This window comes from Schistocerca cancellata, chromosome 10, assembly GCF_023864275.1.
Source record: "Schistocerca cancellata isolate TAMUIC-IGC-003103 chromosome 10, iqSchCanc2.1, whole genome shotgun sequence".
Classification (NCBI taxonomy): domain Eukaryota; kingdom Metazoa; phylum Arthropoda; class Insecta; order Orthoptera; family Acrididae; genus Schistocerca; species Schistocerca cancellata.
The window spans coordinates 183,429,871-183,448,339 of NC_064635.1; positions in this window are offsets into that span (position 1 = coordinate 183,429,871).

The following is an 18,469-nucleotide window of genomic DNA, read 5'->3' on the forward strand; positions in this document are numbered from 1 at the left end:
GGTTTACTGAGTCCCTTCGACCATCATATTGACGATGAAACACAGAAATGGCATCGGGAATCAATACAAAATTTACATAACCGATATATATTGACGAGAGTAACGTATCGGAGAGTCTGTTTTTTGGCTCTTCCCTGTGGGCTCAGTGTTAGGCTCCGATGCACCACAGCAGGTTTACTGTATCTCTTCGAACATCATATTGACGATGAAACACAGAAATTGCATCGGGAATCAATTCAAAATTCACATAACCGATATATATTGACGAGAGTAACGTTTCGGAGAGTCTGTTTTTTGGCTCTTCCCTGGGGGCTCAGTGTTAGGCTCCGATGCACCACAGCAGGTGTACTGTATCCCTTCGACCATCACATTGACGATGAAACACAGAAATTGCATCGGGAATCAATACAAAATTCACAATACTGATTTATATTGACGAGAGTAACGTTTCGGGGAGTCTGTTTTTTGGCTCTTCCCTGGGAGCTCAGTGTTAGACTCCGATGTACCACAGCAGGTTTACTGTATCCCTTCGACCATTACATTGACGATGGAACACAAAAATTGCATCCGGATTCAATACAAAGTTCGCAATGCCGATTTATATTGAGGAGAGTAACGTTTCAGGGAGTCTGTTTTTTGGTTCTGCCCTTGGGGCTCAGACTCCGATGCACCACAGCAGGTTTATTGTATACCTTCGACCGTCATGTTGACGATTAAACACAGAAATTGCATCGGGAATCAATAGAAACTTCACAACACTGGTTTATATAGACGGGAGTAACGTTTCCGGGAGTCTGTTTTTTGGCTCTTCCCTGGGTCTCAGTGTTAGACTCCGTTGCCCCACAGCAGGTTTACAGTATCCCGTCGACCATCACATTGACGATTAAACACAGAAATTGCATCCGGATTCAATACAAAATTCGCAATGCAGATTTATATTGACGAGAGTAACGTTTCGGGGAGTCTGTTTTTTGGCTTTTCCCGGGGGGCTCAGTGTTAGACTCCGATGTACCACAACAGGTTTACTGAATCCCTTTGACCGTCATGTTGACGATGAAACACAGAAATTGCATCGGGAATCAATACAAAATTAACAATACCGATTTATATTGACGAGAGTAACGTTTCGGGGAGTCTGTCTTTTGGCTCCTCCCTGGGGGCTCAGTGTTAGACTCCGAAGCACCACAGCAGGTTTACTGTATCCCTTCGACCATCACATTGACGATAAAACAGAGAAATTGCATCGGGATTCAATACAAAATTCTCAATGCCGATTTATATTGACGAGAGTAACGTTTCGAGGAGTCAGTTTTTTGGCTCTTCCCTGGGGGCTCAGTGTTAGACTCTGATGCACTACAGCAGGTTTACTGTATCCCTTCGACCATCATATTGACAATGAAACACAGAAATTGCATCGGGAACCAATACAAAATTCACAATACCGATTTATATTGACGTGAGTAACATTTTGGGGAGTCTGTTTTTTGGTTCTTCCCTGGGGGCTCAGACTCCGATGCACCCCAGCAGGTTTACTTTATCTTTTTGAACATCACATTGACGATGAAACACAGAATTTGCATCGGGACTCAGTACAAAATTCACAATACCGATTTATATTGACGAGAGTAACGTTTAGGGGAGTCTGATTTTTGGCTCTTCCCTGGCGGCTCAGTGTTAGACTCCGATGCACCACAGCAGGTTTACTTTATCCCTTCGACCATCATATTGACGATGAAGCACAGAAATTGCATCGGGAATCAATAGAAAATTCACAATACCGATTTACATTGATGAGAGTAACGATTCGGGGAGTCTGTTTTTTGGTTCTTCCCTGGGGGCTCAGTGTTAGACTCCGATGCACCACAGCAGGTTTACCGTACCCTTCTACCATCACATTGACGATGGAACACAGAAATTGCATCCGGATTCAATACAAAATTCGCAATGCAGATTTATATTGACGAGAGTAAAGTTTTGGGGAGTCTGTTTTTTGGCTCTTCCATGGGTGCTCAGTGTTAGACTCCGATGCACCACAGCAAGTTTACTGTATTCCTTTGACCATCATATTGACGATGAAACAGATAAAATGCATCGGGAATCAATACAAAATTCAAAATACCGATTCATATTGACGAGAGTAACGTTTCGTGGAGTCTGTTTTTTGGTTCTTCCCTGGGGGCTCAGACTCCGATGCACCACAGCAGGTTTACTGTATCCCTTCGTCCAACATATTGACGATGAAACACAGAAATTGCGTCGGGAATCAATAGAATATTTACAATGCTGATTTATATTCACGAGAGTAACGTTTCGGGTAGGCTGCTTTTTGGCTCTTCCCTGAGGGATCAGTGTTAGACTCCGATGCACCACAGCAGGTTTACTGTACCCCTTCGACGATCATATTGAAGATGAAACACAGAAATTGCATCGGGAATCAATACAAAATTAACAATACAGATATATATTGACGAGAGTAACGTTTCTGACAGTCTGGAGTTTTGGTTCTTCCCTGGGGGCTCAGTGTTAGACTCCGATGCAGCAAAGCAGGTTCACTGAATCCCTTCGACAATCACATTGACGATGAAACAGGGAAATTGCATCGGGAATCAATTCAAAATTCACAACACCGATTTATATTGACGAGAGTAACGTTTCGGGCAGTCTGGTTCTTTGGTTCTTCCCTGGGGGCTCAGAGTTAGACTCCGATTCAGCAAAGCAGTTTCACTGAATCCCTTCGACCATCACATTGACGATGAAACACAGAAATTACATCGGGAATCAATACCAAATTCACAATACCGATTTCTATTGACGAGAGTAACGTTTCGGGGAGTCTGGTTTTTTGGTTCTTCCCTGGGGGCTCAGTGTTAGACTCCGATGCATCAAAGCATGTTTACTGTATCCCTTCGACCATCATATTGACGATGAAACACAGAAATGGCATCGGGAATCATTACAAAATTCACAATACCGATTTATATTGACGAGAGTAACATTTCGGGCAGTCTGGTTTTTTGGTTCTTCCCTGGGGGCTCAGTGTTAGACTCCGATGCAGCAAAACAGGTTTACTGTATCCCTTCGACCATCATATTGACGATGAAACACAGATATTGCATCCGGATTCAATACAAAATTCACAATGCCTATTTATATTGACGAGAGTATTGTTTCGGAGTGTCTGATTTTTAACTCTTCCCTGCGGGCTCAGTGTTAGACTGCGATGCACCACAGCAGGTTTACTGTATTCCTTCGACGATCATATTGAAGATGAAACACAGAAATTGCATCGGGAATCAATACCAAATTCACAATACCGATATATATTGACGAGAGTAACGTTTCGGGCAGTCTGGTTCTTTGGTTCTTCCCTGGGGGCTCAGTGTTAGACTCCGAAGCACCACAGCAGGTTTACTGTATCCCGTCGACCATCTCATTGACGATGAAACACAGAAATTGCATCCGGAATCAATACAAAATGCGCAATGTAGATTTATATTGACGAGAGTAACGTTTCGGGGAGTCTGTTTTTTGGCTCTTCCCTGGGGGCTCAGTGTTAGACTCCGATGTACCACAGCAGGTTTACTGAATCCCATCTACCGTCATGTTGACGATGAATCACAGAAATTGCATAGGGAATCAATATCGAAATCACAATATTGTTTTATATTGACGAGAGATACGTTTCGGGGAGTCTGTTTTTTGGCTCTTCCCTGGGGGCTCAGTGTTAGACTCCGCTGAACCAAGGAGGTATTCTGTATCCCTTCGACCATCATATTGACGATGAAACACAGAAATTGCATCGGGAATCAATACAAAATTAACAATACAGATATATATTGACGAGAGTAACGTTTTGGGGAGTCTGTTTTTTGGTTCTTCCCTTGGGGCTCAGACTCCGATGCACCACAGCAGGTTTATTGTATACCTTCGACCGTCATGTTGACGATTAAACACAGAAATTGCATCGGGAATCAATACAAATTTCACAACACCGATTTATATTGACGGGAGTAACGTTACCGGGAGTCTGTTTTTTGGCTCTTCCCTGGGTCTCAGTGTTAGACTCCGATGCACCACAGCAGGTTTACTGTATCCCTTCGACCATCACATTGACGATTAAACAGAGAAATTGCATCGGGATTCAATACCAAATTTACAATACCGATTTATATTGACGAGAGTAACGTTTCGGGCAGTCTGGTTCTTTGGTTCTTCCCTGGGGGCTCAGTGTTAGACTCCGATGCAGCAAAGCAGGTTCACTGAATCCCTTCGACCATCACATTGACGATGAAACACAGAAATTACATAGGGAATCAATACAAAATTCACAATACCGATTTATATTGACGAGAGTAACTTTTCGGGGAGTCTGGTTTATTGATTCTCCCCTGGGGGCTCAGTGTTAGACTCCGATGCAGCAAAGCAGCTTTACTGTATCCCTTCGACCATCATATTGACGATGAAACACAGATATTGCATCCGGATTCAATACAAAATTCACAATGCCTATTTATATTGACGAGAGTAACGTTTCGGAGTGTCTGATTTTTAACTCTTCCCTGGGGGCTCAGTGTTAGACTCCGATGCACCACAGCAGGTTTACTGTATCCCTTCGACCATCACATTGACGATTAAACAGAGAAATTGCATCGGGATTCAATACCAAATTTACAATACCGATTTATATTGACGAGAGTAACGTTTCGGGCAGTCTGGTTCTTTGGTTCTTCCCTGGGGGCTCAGTGTTAGACTCCGATGCAGCAAAGCAGGTTCACTGAATCCCTTCGACCATCACATTGACGATGAAACAGAGAAATTGCATCGGGAATCAATACAAAATTCATAATACCGATTTATATTGTTGAGAGTAACGTTTAGGGCAGTCTGGTTTTTTGGTTTTTCCCTGGGGGCTCAGTGTTAGACTCCGATGCAGCGTAGCAGATTCACTGAATCCCTTCGACCATCACATTGACGATGAAACAGAGAAATTGCATCGGGAATCAATACAAAATTCATAATACCGATTTATATTGACGAGAGTAACGTTTAGGGCAGTCTGGTTTTTTGGTTCTTCCCTGCGGGCTCAGTGTTAGACTCCGATGCACCACAGCAGGTTAACTGTATTCCTTCGACGATCATATTGAAGATGAAACACAGAAATTGCATCGGGAATCAATACCAAATTCACAATACCGATTTATATTGACGAGAGTAACGTTTCGGGCAGTCTGGTTTTTTGGTTCTTCCCTGGGGGCTCAGTGTTAGACTCCGATGCAGCAAAGCAGGTTTACTGTATCCCTTCGACCATCATATTGACGATGAAACACAGAAATTACATCGGGAATCCATACAAAATTCACAATACCGATTTATATTGAAGAGAGTAACGTTGCGGGTAGGCTGCTTTTTTGCTCTTCCCTGAGGGATCAGTGTTAGACTCCGATGCACCACAGCAGGTTTACTGTATTCCTTCGACGATAATATTGAAGATGTAACACAGAGATTGCATCGGGATTCAATACCAAATTTACAATACCGATTTATATTGACGAGAGTAACGTTTCGGGCAGTCTGGTTTTTTGGTTCTTCCCTGGGGGCTCAGTGTTAGACTCCGATGCAGCAAAGCTGGTTCACTGAATCCCTTCGACCATCACATTGACGATGAAACAGAGAAATTGCATCGGGAATCAATACAAAATTCACAATACCGATTTATATTGACGAGAGTAACGTTTAGGGCAGTCTGGTTTTTTGGTTCTTCCCTGGGGGCTCAGTGTTAGACTCCGATGCAGCGTAGCAGGTTCACTGAATCCCTTCGACCATCACATTGACGATGAAACAGAGAAATTGCATCGGGAATCAATACAAAATTCACGATACCGATTTATATTGACGAGAGTAACGTTTAGGGCAGTCTGGTTTTTTGGTTTTTTCCTGGGGGCTCAGTGTTAGACTCCGATGCAGCAAAGCAGGTTCACTGAATCCCTTCGACCATCACATTGACGATGAAACAGAGAAATTGCATCGGGAATCAATACAAAATTCACAATACCGATTTATATTGACGAGAGTAACTTTTCGGGCAGTCTGGTTCTTTGGTTCTTCCTTGGGGGCTCAGTGTTAGACTCCGATGCACCACAGCAGGATTACTGTATTCCTTCTACGATCATATTGAAGATGAAAGACAGAAATTGCATCGGGAATCAATACCAAATTCACAATACCGATTTATATTGACGAGAGTAACGTTTCGGGCAGTCTGGTTTTTTGGTTCTTCCCTGGGGGCTCAGTGTTAGACTCCGATGCAGCAAAGCAGGTTTACTGTATCCCTTCGACCATCATATTGACGATGAAACACAGAAATTACATCGGGAATCAATACAAAATTCACAATACCGATTTATATTGACGAGAGTAACGTTTCGGGTAGGCTGCTATTTGGCTCTTCCCTGAGGGATCAGTGTTAGACTCCGATGCACCACAGCAGGTTTACTGTATTCCTTCGACGATCATATTGAAGATGAAACACAGAAATTGCATCGGGAATCAATACCAAATTCACAATACCGATTTATATTGACGAGAGTAACGTTTCGGGCAGTCTGGTTTTTTGGTTCTTCCCTGGGGGCTCAGTGTTAGACTCCGATGCATCAAAGCAGGTTTACTGTATCCCTTCGACCATCATATTGACGATGAAACACAGAAATTACATCGGGAATCAATACAAAATTCACAATACCGATTTATATTGACGAGAGTAACGTTTCGGGTAGGCTGCTATTTGGCTCTTCCCTGAGGGATCAGTGTTAGACTCCGATGCACCACAGCAGGTTTACTGTATTTCTTCGACGATCATATTGAAGATGAAACACAGAAATTGCATCGGGAATTAATACCAAATTCACAATACCGATTTATATAGACGAGAGTAACGTTTCGGGCAGTCTGGTTTATTGGTTCTTCCCTGGGGGCTCAGTGTTAGACTCCGATGCATCAAAGCAGGTTTACTGTATCCCTTCGACTATCATATTGACGATGAAACAAAGAAATTACATCGGGAATCAATACAAAATTCACAATACCGATTTATATTGACGAGAGTAACGTTTCGGGTAGGCTGCTATTTGGCTCTTCCCTGAGGGATCAGTGTTAGACTCCGATGCACCCCAGCAGGTTTACTTTATCTTTTCGACCATCACATTGACGATGAAACACAGAATTTGCATCGGGACTCAGTACAAAATTCACAATACCGATTTATATTGACGAGATTAACGTTTAGGGGAGTCTGATTTTTGGCTCTTCCCTGGCGGCTCAGTGTTAGACTCCGATGCACCACAGCAGGTTTACTTTATCCCTTCGACCATCATATTGACGATGAAGCACAGAAATTGCATCGGGAATCAATACAATATTCACAATACCGTTTTAAATTGACGAGAATAACGTTTCGGGGAGTCTGTATTTTGGCTCTTCCCTGGGGGCTCAGTGTTAGACTCCGATTTACAAAAGCAGGTTTACTGTATCCCTTCGACCAACATATTGACGATGAAACACAGAAATTGCATCCGGGTTCAATACAAAATTCGCAATGCAGATTTATATTGACGAGAGTAACGTTTCGTTGAGTCTGTTTTTTGGCTCTTCCCTGGGGGCAACGTGTTAGACTCCGATGCACCACAGCAGGTTTACTGTATCTCTTCGACCATCATATTGACGATGAAACACAGAAATTGCTTCGGGAATCAATACAAAATTCACAATACCGATTTACATTGATGAGAGTAACGAGTCGGGGAGTCTGTTTTTTGGTTCTTCCACGGGGGCTCAGATTCCGATGCACCACAGCTGGTTTACTTTAGCCCTTCGACCATCATATTGACGATGAAACACAGAAATTGCATCGGCAATCAATACAAAATTCACAATACCGATTTATATTGAGTCTGTTTTTTGGCTCTTTCCTGGGGGCTCAGTGTTAGACTCTGATGCACCACAGCAGGTTTCTGTATCCTTTCGACCATCATATCGACAATGAAACACAGAAACTGAATCGAGAATCAATACAAAATTAAAAATACCGATTTATATTGACGAGCGTAAGGTTTCGGGAGCCTGTTTTTTGGTTCTTCCCTGGGGGCTCAGTGTTAGACTCCGATGCACCACAGCAGGTTTACCGTACCCTTCAACCATCACATTGACGATGGAACACAGAAATTGCATCCGGATTCAATACAAAATTCGCAATGCAGATTTATATTGACGAGAGTAAAGTTTTGGGGAGTCTGTTTTTTGGCTCTTCCATGGGTGCTCAGTGTTAGACTCCGATGCACCACAGCAAGTTTACTGTATTCCTTTGACCATCATATTGACGATGAAACAGATAAAATGCATCGGGAATCAATACAAAATTCAAAATACCGATTTATATTGACGAGAGTAACGTTTCGGGCAGTCTGGTTCTTTGGTTCTTCCCTGGGGGCTCAGTGTTAGACTCCGATGCAGCAAAGCAGTTTCACTGAATCCCTTCGAGCATCACATTGACGATGAAACACAGAAATTACATCGGGAATCAATACCAATTTCACAATACCGATTTATATTGACGATAGTAACGTTTCGGGGAGTCTGGTTTTTTGGTTCTTCCCTGGGGGCTCAGTGTTAGACTCCGATGCATCAAAGCATGTTTACTGTATCCCTTCGACCATCATATTGACGATGATACACAGAAATTGCATCGGGAATCATTACAAAATTCACAATACCGATTTATATTACGAGAGTAACGTTTCGGGCAGTCTGGTTTTTTGGTTCTTCCCTGGGGGCTCAGTGTTAGACTCCGATGCAGCAAAACAGGTTGACTGTATCCCTTCGACCATCATATTGACGATGAAACACAGATATTGCATCCGGATTCAATACAAAATTCACAATGCCTATTTATATTGACGAGAGTAACGTTTCGGAGTGTCTGATTTTTAACTCTTCCCTGGGGGCTCAGTGTTAGGCTCCGATGCACCACAGCAGGTTTACTGTATTCCTTCGACGATCATATTGAAGATGAAACACAGAAATTGCATCGGGAATCAATACCAAATTCACAATACCGATTTATATTGACGAGAGTAACGTTTCGGGCAGTCTGGTTCTTTGGTTCTTCCCTGGGGGCTCAGTGTTAGACTCCGAAGCACCACAGCAGGTTTACAGTATCCCGTCAACCATCACATTGACGATGAAACACAGAAATTGCATCCGGATTCAATACAAAATGCGCAATGTAGATTTATATTGACGAGAGTAACGTTTCGGGGAGTCTGTTTTTTGCCTCTTCCCTGGGGGCTCAGTGTTAGACTCCGATGTACCACAGCAGGTTTACTGAATCCCATCTACCGTCATGTTGACGATGAATCACAGAAATTGCATAGGGAATCAATATCGAAATCACAATATTGTTTTATATTGACGAGAGATACGTTTCGGGGAGTCTGTTTTTTGGCTCTTCCCTGGGGGCTCAGTGTTAGACTCCGCTGCACCAAGGAAGTATTCTGTATCCCTTCGACCATCATATTGACGATGAAGCACAGAAATTGCATCGGGAATCAATACAAAATAACAATACCGATATATATTGACGAGAGTAACGTTTTGGGGAGTCTGTTTTTTGGTTCTTCCCTTGGGGCTCAGACTCCGATGCACCACAGCAGGATTATTGTATACCTTCGACCGTCATGTTGACGATTAAACACAGAAATTGCATCGGGAATCAATACAAAATTCACAACACCGATTTATATTGACGGGAGTAACGTTTCGGGCAGTCTGGTTTTTTGGTTCTTCCCTGGGGGCTCAGTGTTAGACTCCGATGCAGCAAAACAGTTTTACTGTATCCCTTCGACCATCATATTGACGATGAAACACAGATATTGCATCCGGATTCAATACAAAATTCACAATGCCTATTCATATTGACGAGAGTAACGTTTCGGAGTGTCTGATTTTTAACTCTTCCCTGGGGGCTCAGTGTTAGACTCCGATGCACCACAGCAGGTTTACTGTATTCCTTCGACGATCATATTGAAGACGAAACACAGAAATTGCATCGGGAATCAATACCAAATTCACAATACCGATTTATATTGACGAGAGTAACGTTTCGGGCAGTCTGGTTCTTTGGTTCTTCCCTGGGGGCTCAGTGTTAGACTCCGAAGCACCACAGCAGGTTTACTGTATCCCGACGACCATCACATTGACGATGAAACACAGAAATTGCATCAGGATTCAATACAAAATGCGCAATGTAGATTTATATTGACGAGAGTAACGTTTCGGGGAGTCTGTTTTTTGGCTCTTCCCTGGGGGCTCAGTGTTAGACTCCGCTGCACCAAGGAGGTATTCTGTATCCCTTCGACCATCATATTGACGATGAAACACAGAAATTGCATCGGGAATCAATACAAAATTAACAATACCGATATATATTGACGAGAGTAACGTTTTGGGGAGTCTGTTTTTTGGTTCTTCCCTTGGGGCTCAGACTCCGATGCACCACAGCAGGTTTATTGTATACCTTCGACCGTCATGTTGACGATTAAACACAGAAATTGCATCGGGATTCAATACAAATTTCACAACACCGATTTATATTGACGGGAGTAACGTTACCGGGAGTCTGTTTTTTGGCTCTTCCCTGGGTCTCAGTGTTAGACTCCGATGCACCACAGCAGGTTTACTGTATCCCTTCGACCATCACATTGACGAATAAACAGAGAAATTGCATCGGGATTCAATACCAAATTTACAATACCGATTTATATTGACGAGAGTAACGTTTCGGGCAGTCTGGTTTTTTGGTTCTTCCCTGGGGCCTCAGTGTTAGACTCCGATGCAGCAAAGCAGGTTCACTGCATCCCTTCGACCATCACATTGACGATGAAACAGAGAAATTGCATCGGGAATCAATACAAAATTCACAATACCGATTTATATTGACGAGAGTAACGTTTCGGGCAGTCTGGTTCTTTGGTTCTTCCCTGGGGGCTCAGTGTTAGACTCCGATGCAGCAAAGCAGGTTCACTAAATCCCTTCGACCATCACATTGACGATGAAACACAGAAATTACATAGGGAATCAATACCAAATTCACAATACCGATTTATATTGACGAGAGTAACGTTTCGGGGAGTCTGGTTTATTGGTTCTCCCCTGGGGGCTCAGTGTTAGACTCCGATGTAGCAAAGCAGCTTTACTGTATCCCTTCGACCATCATATTGACGATGAAACACAGATATTGCATCCGGATTCAATACAAAATTCACAATGCCTATTTATATTGACGAGAGTAACGTTTCGGAGTGTCTGATTTTTAACTCTTCCCTGGGGGCTCAGTGTTAGACTCCGATGCACCACAGCAAGTTTACTGTATCCCTTCGACCATCATATTGACGATGAAACACAGAAATTGCATCGGGAATGAATAGAAAATTCACAATGCCGATTTATATTGAAGAGAGTAACGTTGCGGGTAGGCTGCTTTTTGGCTCTTCCCTGAGGGATCAGTGTTAGACTCCGATGCACCACAGCAGGTTTACTGTATTCCTTCGACGATAATATTGAAGATGTAACACAGAAATTGCATCGGGATTCAATACCAAATTTACAATATCGATTTATATTGACGAGAGTAACGTTTCGGGCAGTTTCGTGTTTTGGTTCTTCCCTGGGGGCTCAGTGTTAGACTCCGATGCAGCAAAGCAGGTTCACTGAATCCCTTCGACCATCACATTGACGATGAAACACAGAAATTACATCGGGAATCAATACCAAATTCACAATACCGATTTATATTGACGAGAGTAACGTTTCGGGCAGTCTGGTTTTTTGGTTCTTCCCTGGGGGCTCAGTGTTAGACTCCGATGCAGCGTAGCAGGTTCACTGAATCCCTTCGACCATCACATTGACGATGAAACAGAGAAATTGCATCGGGAATCAATACAAAATTCACAATACCGATTTATATTGACGAGAGTAACTTTTCGGGCAGTCTGGTTCTTTGGTTCTTCCCTGGGGGCTCAGTGTTAGACTCCGATGCAGCAAAGCAGGTTCACTGAATCCCTTCGACCATCACATTGACGATGAAACACAGAAATTACATCGGGAATCAATACCAAATTCACAATACCGATTTATATTGACGAGAGTAACTTTTCGGGCAGTCTGGTTCTTTGGTTCTTCCCTGGGGGCTCAGTGTTAGACTCCGATGCACCACAGCAGGTTTACTGTATTCCTTCGACGATCATATTGAAGATGAAACACAGAAATTGCATCGGGAATCAATACCAAATTCACAATACCGATTTATATTGACGAGAGTAACGATCCGGGCAGTCTGGTTTTTTGGTTCTTCCCTGGGGGCTCAGTGTTAGACTCCGATGCATCAAAGCAGGTTTACTGTATCCCTTCGAACATCATATTGACGATGAAACACAGAAATTACATCGGGAATCAATACAAAATTCACAATACCGATTTATATTGACGAGAGTAACGTTTCGGGCAGTCTGGTTTTTTGGTTCTTCCCTGGGGGCTCAGTGTTAGACTCCGATGCATCAAAGCAGGTTTACTGTATCCCTTCGACCATCATATTGACGATGAAACACAGAAATTACATCGGGAATCAATACAAAATTCACGATACCGATTTATATTGACGAGAGTAACGTTTCGGGTAGGCTGCTATTTGGCTCTTCCCTGAGGGATCAGTGTTAGACTCCGATGCACCACAGCAGGTTTACTGTATTCCTTCTACGATCATATTGAAGATGAAAGACAGAAATTGCATCGGGAATCAATACCAAATTCACAATACCGATTTATATTGACGAGAGTAACGTTTCGGGTAGGCTGCTATTTGGATCTTCCCTGAGGGATCAGTGTTAGACTCCGATGCACCACAGCAGGTTTACTGTATTCCTTCGACGGTCATATTGAAGATGAAACACAGAAATTACATCGGGAATCAATACCAAATTCACAATACCGATTTATATTGACGAGAGTAACGTTTCGGGTAGGCTGCAATTTGGCTCTTCCCTGAGGGATCAGTGTTAGACTCCGATGCACCACAGCAGGTTTACTGCATTCCTTCGACGGTCATATTGAAGATGAAACACAGAAATTACATCGGGAATCAATACCAAATTCACAATACCGATTTATATTGACGAGAGTAACGTGTCGGGCAGTGTGGTTTTTTGGTTCTTCCCTGGGGGCTCAGTGTTAGACTCCGATGCAGCAAAGCAGGTTTACTGTATCCCTTCGACCATCATATTGACGATGAACCACAGAAATTAAATCGGGAATCAATACAAAATTCACAATACCGATTTATATTGACGAGAGTAACGTTTCGGGTAGGCTGCTATTTGGCTCTTCCCTGAGGGATCAGTGTTAAACTCCGATGCACCACAGCAGGTTTACTGTATTCCTTCTACGATCATATTGAAGATGAAACACAGAAATTGCATCGGGAATCAATACCAAATTCACAATACCGATTTATATTGACGAGAGTAACGTTTCGGGCAGTTTGGTTTTTTGGTTCTTCCCTGGGGGCTCAGTGTTAGGCTCCGATGCAGCAAAGCAGGTTTACTGTATCCCTTCGACCACCATATTGACGATGAACCACAGAAATTACATCGGGAATCAATACAAAATTCACAATACCGATTTATATTGACGAGAGTAACGTTTCGGGCAGTCTGGTTTTTTGGTTATTCCCTGGGGGCTCAGTGTTAGACTCCGATGCAGCAAAGCAGGTTTACTGTATCCCTTCGACCACCATATTGACGATGAACCACAGAAATTACATCGGGAATCAATACAAAATTCACAATACCGATTTATATTGACGAGAGTAACGTTTCGGGTAGGCTGCTATTTGGCTCTTCCCTGAGGGATCAGTGTTAGACTCCGATGCACCACAGCAGGTTTACTGTATTCCTTCGACGATCATATTGAAGATGAAACACAGAAATTGCATCGGGAATCAATACCAAATTCACAATACCGATTTATATTGACGAGAGTAACGTTTCGGGCAGTCTGGTTTTTTGGTTCTTCCCTGGGGGCTCAGTGTTAGACTCCGATGCAGCAAAGCAGGTTTACTGTATCCCTTCGACCATCATATTGACGATGAACCACAGAAATTACATCGGGAATCAATACAAAATTCACAATACCGATTTATATTGACGAGAGTAACGTTTCGGGTAGGCTGCAATTTGGCTCTTCCCTGAGGGATCAGTGTTAGACTCCGATGCACCACAGCAGGTTTACTGTATTCCTTCGACGATCATATTGAAGATGAAACACAGAAATTGCATCGGGAATCAATACCATATTCACAATACCGACTTGTATTGACGTGAGTAACGTTTCGGGCAGTCTGGTTTTTTGGTTCTTCCCTGGGGGCTCAGTGTTAGACTCCGATGCATCAAAGCAGGTTAACTGTATCCCTTCGAACATCATATTGACGATGAAACACAGAAATTACATCGGGAATCAATACAAAATTCACAATACCGATTTATATTGACGAGAGTAACGTTTCGGGCAGTCTGGTTTTTTGGTTCTTCCCTGGGGGCTCAGTGTTAGACTCCGATGCATCAAAGCAGGTTTACTGTATCCCTTCGACCATCATATTGACGATGAAACACAGAAATTACGTCGGGAATCAATACAAAATTCACGATACCGATTTATATTGACGAGAGTAACGTTTCGGGTAGGCTGCTATTTGGCTCTTCCCTGAGGGATCAGTGTTAGACTCCGATGCACCACAGCAGGTTTACTGTATTCCTTCTACGATCATATTGAAGATGAAAGACAGAAATTGCATCGGGAATCAATACCAAATTCACAATACCGATTTATATTGACGAGAGTAACGTTTCGGGTAGGCCGCTATTTGGCTCTTCCCTGAGGGATCAGTGTTAGACTCCGATGCACCACAGCAGGTTTACTGTATTCCTTCGACGGTCATATTGAAGATGAAACACAGAAATTACATCGGGAATCAATACCAAATTCACAATACCGATTTATATTGACGAGAGTAACGTTTCGGGCAGTCTGGTTTTTTGGTTCTTCCCTGGGGGCTCAGTGTTAGACTCCGATGCATCAAAGCAGGTTTACTGTATCCCTTCGAACATCATATTGACGATGCAACACAGAAATTACATGGGGAATCAATACAAAATTCACAATACCGATTTATATTGACGAGAGTAACGTTTCGGGCAGTCTGGTTTTTTGGTTCTTCCCTGGGGGCTCAGTGTTAGACTCCGATGCATCAAAGCAGGTTTACTGTATCCCTTCGACCATCATATTGACGATGAAACACAGAAATTACATCGGGAATCAATACAAATTTCACGATACCGATTTATATTGACGAGAGTAACGTTTCGGGTAGGCTGCTATTTGGCTCTTCCCTGAGGGATCAGTGTTAGACTCCGATACACCACAGCAGGTTTACTGTATTCCTTCTACGATCATATTGAAGATGAAAGACAGAAATTGCATCGGGAATCAATACCAAATTCACAATACCGATTTATATTGACGAGAGTAACGTTTCGGGTAGGCTGCTATTTGGCTCTTCCCTGAGGGATCAGTGTTAGACTCCGATGCACCACAGCAGGTTTACTGTATTCCTTCGACGGTCATATTGAAGATGAAACACAGAAATTACACCGGGAATCAATACCAAATTCACAATACCGATTTATATTGACGAGAGTAACGTTTCGGGTAGGCTGCAATTTGGCTCTTCCCTGAGGGATCAGTGTTAGACTCCGATGCACCACAGCAGGTTTACTGTATTCCTTCGACGGTCATATTCAAGATGAAACACAGAAATTACATCGGGAATCAATACCAAATTCACAATACCGATTTATATTGACGAGAGTAACGTTTCGGGCAGTCTGGTTTTTTGGTTCTTCCCTGGGGGCTCAGTGTTAGACTCCGATGCAGCAAAGCAGGTTTACTGTATCCCTTCGACCATCATATTGACGATGAACCACAGAAATTAAATCGGGAATCAATACGAAATTCACAATACCTATTTATATTGACGAGAGTAACGTTTCGGGTAGGCTGCTATTTGGCTCTTCCCTGAGGGATCAGTGTTAGACTCCGATGCACCACAGCAGGTTTACTGTATTCCTTCTACGATCATATTGAAGATGAAAGACAGAAATTGCATCGGGAATCAATACCAAATTCACAATACCGATTTATATTGACGAGAGTAATGTTTCGGGCAGTCTGGTTTTTTGGTTCTTCCCTTGGGGCTCAGTGTTAGACTCCGATGCAGCAAAGCAGGTTTACTGTATCCCTTCGACCATCATATTGACGATGAACCACAGAAATTACATCGGGAATCAATACAAAATTCACAATACCGATTTATATTGACGAGAGTAACGTTTCGGGCAGTCTGCTTTTTGGTTCTTCCCTGGGGGCTCAGTGTTAGACTCCGATGCATCAAAGCAGGTTTACTGTATCCCTTCGACGATCATATTGACGATGAACCACAGAAATTACATCGGGAATCAATACAAAATTCACAATACCGATTTATATTGACGAGAGTAACGTTTCGGGCAGTCTGGTTTTTTGGTTCTTCCCTGGGGGCTCAGTGTTAGACTCCGATGCAGCAAAGCAGGTTTACTGTATCCCTTCGACCATCATATTGACGATGAACCACAGAAATTACATCGGGAATCAATACAAAATTCACAATACCGATTTATATTGACGAGAGTAACGTTTCGGGCAGTCTGGTTTTTTGGTTATTCCCTGGGGGCTCAGTGTTAGACTCCGATGCAGCAAAGCAGGTTTACTGTATCCCTTCGACCACCATATTGACGATGAACCACAGAAATTACATCGGGAATGAATACAAAATTCACAATACCGATTTATATTGACGAGAGTAACGTTTCGGGTAGGCTGCTATTTGGCTCTTCCCTGAGGGATCAGTGTTAGACTCCGATGCACCACAGCAGGTTTACTGTATTCCTTCTACGATCATATTGAAGATGAAACACAGAAATTGCATCGGGAATCAATACCAAATTCACAATACCGATTTATATTGACGAGAGTAACGTTTCGGGCAGTCTGGTTTTTTGGTTCTTCCCTGGGGGCTCAGTGTTAGACTCCGATGCAGCAAAGCAGGTTTACTGTATCCCTTCGACCATCATATTGACGATGAACCACAGAAATTACATCGGGAATCAATACAAAATTCACAATACCGATTTATATTGACGAGAGTAACGTTTCGGGTAGGCTGCTATTTGGCTCTTCCCTGAGGGATCAGTGTTAGACTCCGATGCACCACAGCAGGTTTACTGTATTCCTTCGACGGTCATATTGAAGATGAAACACAGAAATTACATCGGGAATCAATACCAAATTCACAATACCGATTTATATTGACGAGAGTAACGTTTCGGGTAGGCTGCAATTTGGCTCTTCCCTGAGGGATCAGTGTTAGACTCCGATGCACCACAGCAGGTTTACTGTATTCCTTCGACGGTCATATTCAAGATGAAACACAGAAATTACATCGGGAATCAATACCAAATTCACAATACCGATTTATATTGACGAGAGTAACGTTTCGGGCAGTCTGGTTTTTTGGTTCTTCCCTGGGGGCTCAGTGTTAGACTCCGATGCACCACAGCAGGTTTACTGTATTCCTTCGACGATCATATTGAAGATGAAACACAGAAATTGCATCGGGAATCAATATCAAATTCACAATACCGATTTATATTGACGAGAGTAACGTTTCGGGCAGTCTGGTTTTTTGGTTCTTCCCTGGGGGCTCAGTGTTAGACTCCGAATCATCAAAGCAGGTTTACTGTATCCCGTCGACCATCATATTGACGATGAAACACAGAAATTACATCGGGAATCAATACAAAATTCACAATACCGATTTATATTGACGAGAGTAACGTTTCGGGTAGGCTGCTATTTGGCTCTTCCCTGAGGGATCAGTGTTAGACTCCGATGCACCACAGCAGGTTTACTGTATTCCTTCTACGATCATATTGAAGATGAAAGACAGAAATTGCATCGGGAATCAATACCAAATTCACAATACCGATTTATATTGACGAGAGTAACGTTTCGGGCAGTCTGGTTTTTTGGTTCTTCCCTTGGGGCTCAGTGTTAGACTCCGATGCAGCAAAGCAGGTTTACTGTATCCCTTCGACCATCATATTGACGATGAACCACAGAAATTACATCGGGAATCAATACAAAATTCACAATACCGATTTATATTGACGAGAGTAACGTTTCGGGCAGTCTGCTTTTTGGTTTTTCCCTGGGGGCTCAGTGTTAGACTCCGATGCATCAAAGCAGGTTTACTGTATCCCTTCGACGATCA